The 14292-nt window shown below is 34.0% G+C and overlaps 1 long non-coding RNA gene across 2 annotated transcripts; it reads right to left on the bottom strand.

Annotated features, from left to right (window-relative positions):
• Positions 1 to 10277: 10277 nt before the first annotated feature.
• Positions 10278 to 12917, bottom strand: LOC145796523 (uncharacterized). 2 transcript variants are annotated; one of them, XR_014336994.1, is made up of 5 exons: positions 12774 to 12917; positions 12481 to 12657; positions 12345 to 12386; positions 11982 to 12077; positions 10278 to 11870 (listed from the first exon to the last, which is right to left on the bottom strand). It is a non-coding gene; the product is annotated as an uncharacterized LOC145796523 (long non-coding RNA). The 2 variants fall into 2 exon arrangements; XR_014336993.1 differs by having other exon boundaries at positions 12345 to 12375.
• Positions 12918 to 14292: the final 1375 nt, after the last annotated feature.

Here is a 14292-nt window from a genome sequence, read left to right as displayed (position 1 = left end):
AATCTCGAAAGTGGGTAAATAGCGTATAATTCTGGATAGTTTAGTCATGTTTAGGTAATAGGATATGTTGTATTTGGTACCCACACGGGGAGTTAAGATGCCCAATTGCCCTGTCTTGAGCATATGTTCGGGCAAATATGGGAAAAAGGTTTTTGGGTGTCCACGAGCCAGCCATTTTTAGAGTTGGCAAATGTGGGAAAACATGGTTTTTGGTGTCTACGAACCTGCAGTTTGAAGAGTCGACAAATGTGAAAAGGAAAGGTTTTGGGTGCCCCACGCCTCACCATTTTTAGAGTCGACAAATGTGGGACTATTTTATATATATCTGTGTGTCTGTATGTGTGTGTGTGTGTGTGTGTGTGTGTGTGTGTATGATTTTGCGGCTCTTTCTTGGGACATCATAGCGTATTTTTTTGATTAGCAAAAGGAAACAACTTTATTGATATCAACAAACAGATTACATCAATAAAGCAAGGGCAAAGAGCAACGAGCATCATAGTGCTACCCTTCATCCTAACCAGGTTGGCACCAAAAGAAACACCCTATCACTTGCTAGCTCTTGCCAAAAGGTTGGCGAGAGACCAACACCACAGAAGAAAACAAAACAAATAGGACACAAAGACCAACCTACAATACACCTACAACTCCTCTAGTTACAACCCATATGATCAGCAAGACCATAAAGTACAACACTCTCCCTTCCAAGACTAGTCTGATACAGAAACCAATAGAAAACAATAGCCAATCAAGCGCTCCAACAATGCACAACTCAGTAGCATCAGGACTTAGACGTATATCTGATTTGCTGCAAGTTACAGATGAAATCCTGGATTGAATATGTGCACCCCTTTGATTGAGCTTTAACCCATATTGCAATTCTTACCATGATCAATTCATAGAACTCTTCCAAATGAATCTGCTTCCCACTAAAGATCACTTCATTTATGAGCTTCCATAATGACCACATAATTGCCATCAAAATTTCTTTCCAGATTTTATTCTCAAGTTTGCTCCATTTATACCCCCTCCACAAGTGTAACAACCTTTCAACACTATCAGGTAACACCCATTGCAGCTCCCACTAATTCATCAAGCATAACCAAACTTGCCAGACAGAAGGACACCAGAGTAACACACGATTCATTGATTCTATGTCATTCCTACATAGCACTCAATTTATTGAAACACTTTGGCTCAGCAGTAGTCTTCAATCTCCCTTTCCAAGCCAACCAAGCAAGGAATTTAACTTTTGGTGGAGACGCGTTATTCCAAAGTAGACTAGTGACTACCACAGAATTACTATACACATACATATTATAAAGGGAAGAGACACTAAACTAACTTGATGAACATGCCAACCACTTCAAGTAGTTATCTTTATTTGCAACCCCTAACTCCACCTGATTCAGACTGGTGATTAATCTTGCCAATTCCTCAGTCTCCCAAGCAAATAAAGATCTTCTAAAATTCATACTCTTGCACCCTGATATCCTTCTTCTCTCCATCATCATGCTCAAGAATATCTCTTTCTCAGTTGATAAACTATACAGCCTAGGGAAGTTAGACTTGATGCAATGGTTCCCAAACCAATGATCCTTCCAAAAGTGAGTTCTAATCCCATTCCCCACAACCAACTGTGAATTTTCCAAAAAAAAAAAAAGACTCAACAGATGAGGATTAGATTAACCAATACTTAAGATCCTACCACATAATTTTGAGTCGTAGCTACCAGAACTTGAAAAATGAAGCCAACGCCCACCATTGAATTGGTATTTGCTACAAAGGACTATTTCCCATAGGGTACTATTTTCAACACCAAATCTCCACCATCATTTTGCTAACAAGCAATCATTCACATTCCCAAATCTTTTGATTCCCAACCCTCATTGATCTTTGCTTTTGGTAATCTCACCCCACCTGACAAGGTGGATCTTCCTTTGCAAATCAGACCCTCCCCATAGAAAAGCTACTTGCATGCTATCAATTGCCTTGGCCACATATTGAAGAATTTTGAAGATAGATAAATAATACAAAGGAAGGCTAGACAACATAGACTTGATGAGAGTTAGTCTACCTCCAAAGGATAGCAATTTCTATTTCCAAGGTGCTAACTTGGCCATTACCTTATCAATGACTAGTTTCCAAGTTTTTTTTAATCTGGAGCTGGCACCTAATGGTAGCCCAAGATAAGACAAAGATAGCCTCTGGTTTCTGCAATTCAATCTAGATGCACACTCCTCCACCACTTGCTCAGGCACTCCCACTCCATACACATAACTCTTGTGGAAATTGATCTTCCAGCCTGAAACTAATTGGAAGCATCTCAAAATCCTTTTGATTGTTAAAACCTCCTCTCATCTACCTCATAAAAGATTATTGTATCATCCGCAAATTGGGGATGAGATACAGTTGTTTTTTATTCACCTTGGCCTAACACAACCCCTTTTATAAGCCTTCTTGAGCTTGCCCTTTGCAGTAACATATTTAGACCCTCAGCTACAAGATTAAAGAGGAATGGTGACATTGGATCTCCCTGCCTGAGGCCTTTTTGTGGAATGAACTCGGGAGATGGAGACCCATTTATAAGTATTGAAATTCTGGATAAAGTCGACCACTTCTTAATCCATTTTCTCCACTAGGCCCCAAACCCAAACCCATTTATCATAGACAATAGACACTCCCACCTTACAGAGTCATAGGCTTTTTCAAAGTCCAGTTTTAGAATGAGGCCCCTTTTTTCCACTCCTCTTCTACCAATCAACCACTTCATTAGCTATTAAAACCCCATCCAATATATTCCTGCCCCCAAGGAAAGCTTATTGTGCCTCCCCAATCACTCTAGATACCACTTGCTTCATTCTATTGGTGAGAACTTTAGCTAAAATTTTGTCCAATGACCCAATAAGGCTGATTGGTCTATAATCAAATATATTAACTAGCCCATCAATTTTGGGAATGAGAGTGATGAAGGAGCTATTTACACCACTTGCCAACTTTCCATTCTCATGAAACTCATTAAAGAATTGAATGATATCAGCCTAAAGAACCTTCCAGCATTTTTGAAAACACACCAAATTAAAACCATCTGGACTAGGGGCCTTGTTACCATCACAACTCTTGACAGCAGCCCATATCTTCTCTTCAGTAAATCTGGCTACAAGACTTTCAGCTAGCCAATCAATTCGAATAGATTTGAATTGGCCAAGCAACTTTGGCCTGTGCATCCAATCTTCTAAGAACACTTTTTTGAAGTGTGTGAAAACTTCATACTTCACCCCCTGTGGTTCCTCAATCAGCTCCCCTCCCACTGATATCGAGTTAGGTAGATTTCTATTCTGCCTACTAGAAGCCATAATAAGAAAGAACCTCGTATTTTTATCCCCTTTCATACTCCAGTCCATTCTAGATTTTTTGAGCCACATCCATTCTTGTTTTTTGTTCAGTGACCATACTTCTTTTATGAGCTCTTCTTCTTTCTACATCTGCTTTGGACAAATCCCTAGATTCAGCCACCAAGTCTAGATTGTGTAATTCTTCTTCAGCAACCTTGATAGAGTGTGTGACATTTCCAAATACCTCGGTTTTCCATTTCTTTAGATTCAGTCTGAGATTTCTAAGCTTCACTTAAATGACATACCTAGCCCAACCTGGCACTACTGTTTCTAACCAGGATTTCTTTCTAACTGACATAAAGTGGAGGTGCAAAATTCAAGCATTAATGAACTGAAAGGGTTTTGGTTGCCAATCCTTACCATCCTCCATCAAGAGAAAAGGGCTATGATCAGATACCCCTCTTGGAAGATCCTAAAGTTTAAAATTATATCTTTCCAACCACTTTGTCGAGAGTAGAATTCTCTCAATTCTGCTCCAACTACCCCTTGCACTTGAGTTACTCCATGTAAATTGTCTACCTTGCACTAGTAAATCAAATAATTCTAGACCCTCTATAAAATCATTAAAATCCCTCATCCTTCTGTCTCTTCTTATGCATCCTTTCTTTCACCCAAATTTCTAACCTCATTGAAGTCCCCCTCCCCCCTATGCACCAAGGATCCCCAAACTGTGTTTTTAGACTAGCTAGCACATACCATGCATGATTTGTTCTAGCTACTTCATTAGGTGCATAAAACATTAATCAAGACACAATTAAAGTCTGGATGGATCATACCTGATAGCATAACGAAATTTCTTGTGCTACAACACTGTGAGAGTGTAAACACACTAGACTTCCCCTCACACACACACACACAAAATTCCTCCAAACAAGCGTTCAGCATCAACCGACATGTACTCCATATCGTCAAATGGCCATAATGATTTCACTATATCAGTTGACATTCCTGCCTTCTTTTGCAAGAACAAAAAATCAAATGTTCTTTCTTTGAGAAGATTTCTAATCTTCTTTCTCTTTTCAGATCTCCCTAGACCCCTAACATTCCATGACAAGAGCTTCATTAACATAATGGGTAGACTCCTAAATCTCCTAGCAGTGTTGTTCAGATACGAACACCAATATTCCCTGTGCCTCTTTCTTTGCATCCTCCACTTTCTTTAATTCTCTTAGCGGTGTTGTTCAGACATGTCATAGCGTATTTACACCCCATGGTTATGGATAAGACTTTGTATGGACATCATGCATTTAACATCACAGTTTTAGAAAGAAGAGACATGGATTTTCCTATTACTCACATGGCATGATCATATGCATCTCCATTATTTATATGTCTTGTTAATAGTATTTCCTACTGGGCAATAGCTCACCCCAAAACTAACAACATATAAGAAAATGATGGTGTGATTCTGCCAAAGTGAGTTGGTGTTGTATGTATTTTGAAGGGAGCACAAAGGATTAATGAATGCTAATTGTTGAAGCTCCGGAGCTATCCTTTGTTTTGGGACAGAAGTCCATTTTTGTGTATTCAAGGACGATCCTTGAAAAGGTGTACGCCTTTAAGGCATTATACTTTTATATTTCTCTTGCTCTTGAACTATTGTTAGTATTTTGCGAATGTAAACAAAATAATGATGTAATCACTTGGAATAGTTCAATGAGAAAGAGATTATTTTGAATTATGGAAATGTATTCTCTAATAGTTTTCACTGTATCGAATTGAAAATATTTATGATTTAAAATTATAAAATGATGGATATATTTGGGGGTGTTACAGTAAACATGCATCATTACTAATTTTTTTTTTCATAATAAAATGTACATATTTATGCATATTTAATACCTTTGAAAAAATAGATTAAATATAACATTTTTTTAAAGTGTTGTAATTATGTCACAAAATATTAAAATAAAATCTAAAAAAAGAGTAGTGATATACAAACATAAAATCAAAACAAAAAATTATTAATAATGGTTTGGTTGGATTTTGATCTATTATTTTATAATAAAGAGTCCAATGACATGTTTTTTTATTATACAATTGACACTATCACGTCATTTTGGGGTAAAATTTGCATAAAAATTCTAGTGAAATAATATTTTTCAACAACAAATGGTTATAAGCAAAAAACAAATGATGGTCAGTAGAGAGTAGAGAGAGAAATGATACACAAAATATGAAATGCAAAAACAAAAAAGGGTCAAAAGTAATGAATAAAAAAGAAAAAGAAAAAAAATGGTGTACTTAAAAGATGAAGGAGTTTCTTTAAAGAATGCAAGAGACTAAATATAAACTGACATTCAATTGTCTCATAAAGATAGAGAAAAAATAATGAGCAGCATGATTGCATGAATGTAATATTTGTAGGATGAGGAGTGCGTGAATGACTTGGAGAACGTGTAATGTATAACAGTTAAGGTTTTGGGGTAAGAGAAAGAATTGATTAGAGAAAGAGTGCATAAGGATCTTCTTCATCTTTCATTTTCTAAATCATAGATTATGGAATCATTATAGAAAATGGTAAATTATGAAAAAAAAATATATTTTTAAATTATTTTTTAAACTTAAAAATTTACAAATTTAGTATGAGATGTTGGAGGTCCAAATCAATCAAAACAATTTAATTATAAGGAAACAACAAAATCAAAATTTTCAAATTAATTATAGGGAAACAAAATCAACAAAATAAAAAACTTTAAACATATTTGAATTGATTTTTGATTAATTTATTTTAAGTAAGGAATGATTTTAAGTAGAGATTTTAGAAGATGGGCAAATAAATTAGAAGGTCAACAAACTGTGTTCGTATATTTAATTTTAGGAAATGATCATCTTTTAGGCAATGATATTAGGAGATGGGCTTGAAGAATTTTATTTAATTATTTATTTATTTAATTTGAAAATTATGTGAGACACATTAATAGTTAATTACTATTTTTTAAATTGGAAAAATCTAAATTAATTATAGGAAAACAAAATCAACCAAACAAAACAATTTAAATAGATTTGAATTGATTTTTTGTTTAATTTATTTTAAGGAAGAAAAGATTTTAAGTAGAGATTTTAGAAAATGGAAAAATAAATTGGAAGGTCAACAAACCATGTTTCATCTTTTAAGCAATGATCTTAGAAGATGACTTGAATTATTATTTTTTTAATTGAAAAATTATGTGAGACACATGAATTTCCTATATTTGATTTAAATTGAAAAAAAATAAGAAATTGAGATTATGTATATAGAGCTCTCACATCCCTTCTTATTAGAAATCTCATTTTCTTTAATATATAGGAAGTATAGATAGATTATTAGCCTTTTAAGATAATTAAGAAACCTTAATAGATAGGATTTTTTCTGATTACAATTTTTTCCTCTCTATAAAAGGATGGATGAGTCCACTTTGATTACACCTAATATTTTTCCATCACTAATTAAGAGAAATAGAGTAGGGAGGTGAGCCAATAATTAAATATTCAACTAAAGAGATATTGTTTTAACTTTTCAAATTTTAATGACCAAGTATATTCTTTAGATGAATCCTGTTAAATTCTACCGTGTATTCTAAATTAATAACACTTTATTTTTAACTAGTCAATCAAATTAATTTGACCAATTAAAGTTAAAAAAATATTATAAACATAAAATAACGAATTTCTCACATGGAAGGCAATTTGTTTGATGAATAATTTTAGGTATCCACACCTATCTCGAATTTACCCTAAGTGAAATTGTGTGATTGTTTGTGTGATTGTGATTGAATTTGTGTGGCGCAGAGTAATGAATCTGAAACACAAGATAATAACTCTGGCTTCGCCTCAGTCTCCAGCAATTGAAACAGCACAACAGCTCCACAACCGCTTTTCTTCATGAAGCTAAGATCCTTGCCGATTTCTAAAGGCTCCCCTATGGCTGATCTAACGTTGTATCGGATGGTGGTTGGTTTACTTTCACTGCAAGAAAATTGACTTTTAGCGGCGTTTCAAAAACGCCGCTATAGAACTAAAAAACGTCACAATAAGATTTTACGACGTTTAAGATTTTCGTCGTAGATACGGCCGCCGCAATAGCTTAGCAACGCTTCAAAAACGTCGCTAAACACATTAGGCGGCATTTTTTTAAAAACGCCGCCAAATACTTGACGCCGCTAACTTTTCTGTGTATGACATAATGCTGACATCATTTAGTGGCGTTTTTTCACAAAACGCCACCTTTCTTCATTTTCATACTTGCCTCAAATATGATGTCATGATGACTTCATTTAGCGACTTTTTTTTTCCAAAAAACACCATTTTTTTTTTTAAAGAACAGAAAGCCCAATTAATTGAGAATTTAACTAGAGAGATTGAGAATTAGTTGAAAATTTATACAAATTTAACTAGGAACAAAGATTGAAAATTAACTAAGAACATAGGTTGGCTCAATTTTGAATTATAATGCAAAATTGAAGACTAAAAATTTCACTTTATCTCCTTGGAAATTTATACAACTTTCCAAATCTCAATCATGTACTCAGTCTGAATTTTCTTCAAATCATCCCCCATTTTGTTGTTCAACTGTGCAAACCAATCTGCAATCCAACCTTTACTTTGCCACCAACATAAGTCTATTTGTTGATACTAATTATCTTCATAACACCCTGATCAAAAATAAAATGAAAAATGAGAGCACACATAATCAACACAACTTGTTAATTCTAAATTGCCCTGGGTTTCCATTTCGATTGGAATTTAAAGGCTTGGCAATTCTAACCTTAGGTTGTTTTTGTTGGAACAACTAAAATAAAATTTCAGAAACTGGATAAACAGAGCTAGATTGAATGGTACATATACAACAAACATCATATAACCAAAGCGATAAAACGGTTAGCTTGAAGTTTTAGACTCCCAAACAGGAATTGTATCAAAATATACTAGTGACAAGCATAAAGCATGATGGGCTACAGGGTAACAAAGATTAAATAGAATAAACTTCCAGCCATCAAAGGGTGTCTTTTCCCCATTTTTTGGTGGACCATGATCTAGGTAACTCAGCAAAAAATAAAAAATAAACCAAGAGTTGAATGACCAATGTTATAGAAACTATAAAACACTTTTAGGATGCAAAATGATATTTTTAAGATAATCTCTTGTAGCTTCACAAAATCAAAAGCCAAATCATCTACATATTGTTGGTTGCTATTGGTGTAAATCACATTTTTTTTCTTTCCAAGCAATTGCAAGCAATGAAAAATAGTACTTTATCAATTTACATGGGAACTACACTGAAATGATTATTAGCATGGCGAAATCTCGACTCTCTTCCCTAGCGCTTCTTTTTACCTTTAGCAAACCAAGCTTTAAAATTTGCGTCACAAGAGAAAGACAAGGAAAGGGGGAAAGGGATGAAAGAAAGAAAAAATACCTCACTATATGTGGTTTTTCCCTTGCTCTCCACTTTCTTACAAACTGAGAAACAATTGAAGCAGATTCAAATTTTTACCAAAACGAGTAATTAAATATAGTTGTAGAGTTGTCCTCACTAATATTACTCAATGCATAGATTCATCTAAAAGTTAAAGGCCGTTACCCAAACCTAACCTTAGTATTATTTTGCACAAGTGACTGCCTTCACATGGAAATTTTATATGCCGTTGTTCAGAAATAAAAATAATAATTAATTAATTAAAAGATTAATATAGCCAAGCTTCATTGATGGAATGATTTAATTGAGCATACACTAGAATAGAACCTGATGCTATAAAATATGCATGAATCAATCAAGTCTATATAAAAGAAATTACTGACTTATGATACTGAACTGGCGCACACCCCCACCAATGATTCTTGATACTCGTTTCTTCTTTGTGGCACTACTATTTAGGGAAAAGAAATTATAAAGTCAAAACCAAAATAAAGCATCAGTAAAATAGCATATCAACCTGCAAGATCACCAACTAGCACTGAACATAGAAATTCATAAAAAAAACTCAATAGTCTTCACAGTTATTTGGGAAAGGAAAAGAAAAAATGAAAAAAAGAAGGACATAAGTACCCATGGATTGATATCTGAGGATCTTTGTAAGCAGCTGCAGTACTATTGTCGCTTGTTGAAGCTGGAATGGAACCCTCTCCACCAAAATGCTTTTGACCAGAAGTGTCCAATATATCTAATTCAGGAAGTGTGATACCCAATAATACCTGTGGAAAAAGTCTGTTATAACACACAAAATGAAATACAATTTGTGTTTATGGTGAAATGGTGTCAAATGAAGCCTGTCAAGCTCACAAGACTAACCATCATATTTTTATGTGGCAAATGACATAATCAAGTGAGCATGATTTTTAATATGCAACATGCTTAGACAACCATGAATACTCAACCAGTACATACACCTACTGAGCCAACCTCTCCACAGAGTGTAGTGTCATAAGAAAAAAAAAACAGTTAATTTAGACATCAAAACATTAGTATGTTAAAAAAGTTAAATGAATATAAACAATTATAAAATTTTCATGAACATTATTGAAGGAAGCAATATAAACATTGAACATAGTTTAATGAACAATATAAACATAGTTTGACTTTTTTAAGATTTTCATGCTAAGTTAAATGAACAATATAAACATAGTTTAACTTTTTTAACATTTTCTAGTCTGACAAAACAGCTTGAAATCAGTCTGGTACCCAATGAAAGGTAACTTCGCATCTCCACCAATAAAGACAGAAACACAAGTGAAGCAATTGAAAACTGCAAGCACTTATAGTAAAGTGGAAATAGAAAAGAGATGAAATTTAACATATTTGTTCTTGTTCTTCTTCCTATTAAAAATAAAAATAAAAAAGTGGCATCATTGAACTATGTTGCATGAACAAAAAAAAGGTGTTAAGCAGAAACTGAGATTTTCGCTCATGGTAGGCATGATTCAACGACAAGACCTCATGTTAAATCACAAAGAAATGATCATGAATCTCATAGTATTGATTTTTCATTTGTTAAGCCTTAGACAAAAGTAAATACATCTGATCATAACAATCCAAACCATAGATAGATTTATGTGTTGTTGTTACAATTAAGTTTATTGACTATTCTTTTTAGTTTATGTTTGGAATTCTTAATAAAATGTTATACACTAATTGTCCATTTTCTCTATATATGATTGGTAATTTGGTAGTTGTACTTCCTTCATGACAAGGCAGGTGGCAGGCCAGCCACTTCTGAGGATTGGCTTGTTAGTTGTGACCAAATTTTTGAATAAAGAAATTTCCATTTTTAGTTGGTGCAACTAAATTTCTATGAAGGTGTCATTTTGAAGTGATTCTTAATATGTTACTTGTGAAATATGCCTTGGACTTTATTTATTTATTTTTGTTAATTTCCTTTGGACTTTATTAAACAAGAGTATATCTATGATTATGGTCAGTCTTACATATACAATAACTAATAACTTTTGTTGGATGGATCTAAAAAAGTAGGCAAAATTTATCCATTGACAACCCTAATAAAAAAATCATTTTTTTTTTCGTTAACAAGTTGCTGATGTAAATACTCAATACATACCTTTTGCAACCACCATGTGATGACCAATGGAGAGAAGGGGTGAGTTGGTTGAGAAACGTGTTTTCAATTTTTAGGATTTGGATCTTAATAATGATCTTATAGAGAGACAAAATTATAATAAAAAAAGTAAAAAAATAAGTGGGCGTAATGAAACTTTTTGTGGTGTAAATAGAGAGTCATCCAACCCTTAACCCAGCGAACAATTGACACAATGTTAAAAATTCAATGATAAAATTGATGTAATTAAATAAATAAATAAACCAAATTGATATAATTAAGAAGCAATATAGATATAATTTAACCCCCAACTTATTAGAAAAACAAACAATATATTAATTCCAAACCATAGTCGTAGTGAGGTACAGCGCATATCATCACTACCATGTTTCCTCTGGATCATGAAAATGAAGCTTATCAAGAAAGCATTTGCAATAAAAACAACAAAAACTTTAGAACAAATATCTCTAGGTCCATCATGAAACAAAGAAAAAGTCTGGAGTTCCAGACTTAGCCACTTAAATATTTTTTTGGTGGAAGATTTTATGTAGTATAAGATTTATATATGGAAATTTTGATTTTGGCAGAATTCTACTCAATTCAAACCCGATAATTCACCAAAATAATTATCCTAGAAATCCCAGAATTGACATGCCAAACAAACTAGTAGTTAATCAGTTAGTAGAGAAACTCTTTTGTTGTGATCTGTTTTGCAACTACAAAACAGAGTAAAACTGGAGATCAACTTACAACTAATTTCATTCTCTTACATGTACTAAAAGTAAATATAAATAGGTGAGAGGAGCATGAAACAAAGGTTTGTAATCTGTAATTCAAATCATCAAGTTTCTCTTATAAAATATATTATATATATGCAAGCATCTAGATTTCAGGACAAGTACCTCATTATCAATAGGTTTTTCTAGTTTCACAATTTATGGTGTACCTAAAAGTTGAAAAGGTAAGAAATTAGCTTGATCTGAAAATTAGTAAGCATTTGGCTACTGTGAAAACCTGAACTAAATAAAATAAATAAAAATTTACAACTTGGGTTTACCTTCAAAGCTTTTGTCGAGACTACCGGCTCCTTTGAAGAGTTGATCGATGTATGGCCTGCAGTACAGAACCCCTCAAAGGAATTGTAGTTGCCAAGCTGCAAAATAAAAGGCATTGTTCCACCAATATACAAACATAAATTATGTTCTACCAATATACAAACATAGATTGAAAAAATTGAAAATAGTGAGATTGAAAAACAAAAAGATCAAAGTGAATGAGATTCTATTGAAAAGAGAGCAGACCAAAAATAGCAAGTGAAAAGATTAAAAAGAGTAAAACTCGACTGAAGAGAGGCCGGATCGAAGATCTGATGGAGCAATAGAGAGAGAGAGAGAGAGGGAGAGAGAGAGAGAGAGAGGACCTGAGGGATAGTAGCGACGGGAGGACCAGACCTGAGGAGGAGCTTCAACAGGCAGAGGGCATCCAACGCCATCGATTAGCAAAATTTACCAACCTCTCAATACAAAATAGGCGATTCAGAACAGTCTAATCCACACCTGTTCGAGCTTTCCTTGGAACAGAAAAGCCTATCATTTCATCGGCTGGTTTCCACTTGCTCCGACTCAATCGGTCTCGATCCCGGTCCCTATCTTGATCCCGATGATTTTGATCCTTCTTCACTCCTCGGTCTCGCAACCCCACTGATTTGTGCAACTCAACCGAACCATCTTCCTCTGCAAAGTCATTAGAATCAGAATCAAGAAAAACAAAACCATCAAGAAATTTCAACAAAATGAATGCAAGAATCAGTGGATTTAGAATTAGATCTGAACAAGTGATCGGAATCAACCTTGGTGCATCTCTCAAGGACCATGAGGAGACAGAGAAAACCCTAGATCTAGGATGAAGAGAGAAAAAGATAGAGAGAAATAGAGAGAGAAAACAAAATGACGGAAAGAGAAATGGGTACAGAGGGAGACGGAGCACTGTTTAAAGGGGAACACGCGTGTCTTAATTTCACTTTTTTATCTTCCACAGCGTTTTTCAAATAAACGTTGTCTAAAAAACGTGGTTATAGACCAATTTTGTTGTAGTGTTTAGTATCTTACATTAAGCAGATCCGCTACTTTCTTCACCATAAATCGGGTATGTCAATTTACGCACTCTCCAATTGAAGATCATTAGCAAATCGTAAAACGGAATTTCGATATCTTAAACATACATCCAACTGTGTTATTGCTTCAGCCTACTTTTACTACTCATCTTTAGGCATTTCGAATGTTGATTGGGCTGGTTGTGTGGATGATCGGTGGTCCACGAGTGGTTATGAAATTTTCATCGACTCCAATTTGATCTCTTGGGCCTCTCGCAAGCAATGAACTACGGCTCAATCATCTATTGAATCCGAGTACAAAGCCTTAGTCGATGCTACTGTTGAAATGTCTTGGCTTCAATCCTTATTGTTTGAACTTGGTGTTACCTTGCACACACCGTCGATTTTGTGGTGCGACAATCTTGGATATACCTAGCTGTCAGCTAAACTGGTCTTCCATGCACGCATTAACCACATTGAAATTGACTTGTATTTTGTTCAGGAAAAGTTTGCTCGGTGGGACCTCCAAATCCAGTTCATCTCTTCCCGAGATCAGATCGCCGATGTTCTCAACGAAGGCTTACCTTCTTAGTCCTTGTAGTTCTTTTGCAACAAGCTGCAAATTCGCTCCTAGGAATCTTCAGCTTGAAGGGGGCTATTGATCAATATGTAGAGAGATTTAAAGGGTGGCACTATTTGCACTTCAAAAGATTGGTTAGACACCCCAACTTTATAAAAAATAAAAAATAAATAAAAAAAATTATTACTATTATATCCCTTTTTAAAATGATCAAAAAAATAGATACTAAAAAAAGTAAAAATCATTCAATTTTGGACACCGCATGGCATAACCATTCCCAAATTTCTATTATTTTTTCTCTTACTCTCTTACTTTCTTCACTTTTCATTTTCATACTCAACCCTATTTCCCTTAAATTTATCATTTTTGCATTCTATTTTATATTGAAGTCAACAATGAACAATGCAAAAGACATTTCAAGCTCTTTTCGATAGAGAAAGTATGTTTTCCATTCATCTTCTTCATTTTTGTTTGATAGTTTTACAAAATTTGTTCAAAAATTCAGTACCGAACAAATTACATTTATTTGGAAACTTGTTTCTAAACAAATTTTATATTTTCGACGATATGTTTTTGAATTATTTGACATTGTTCAATAGTTTTTATATTTGAACAAAATGTCTATATTCAACTCTGTGTTTTTGTGCAAAAATAAATAAATAAATAAATAATCGTAGCAGAATATCTTTACTACTA

Source organism: Camellia sinensis, chromosome 8, assembly GCF_055761805.1.
Source record: "Camellia sinensis isolate YWXY chromosome 8, ASM5576180v1, whole genome shotgun sequence".
NCBI classification, from domain to species: Eukaryota; Viridiplantae; Streptophyta; class Magnoliopsida; order Ericales; family Theaceae; genus Camellia; species Camellia sinensis.
This window is presented reverse-complemented; position numbering and strand designations above follow the sequence as displayed.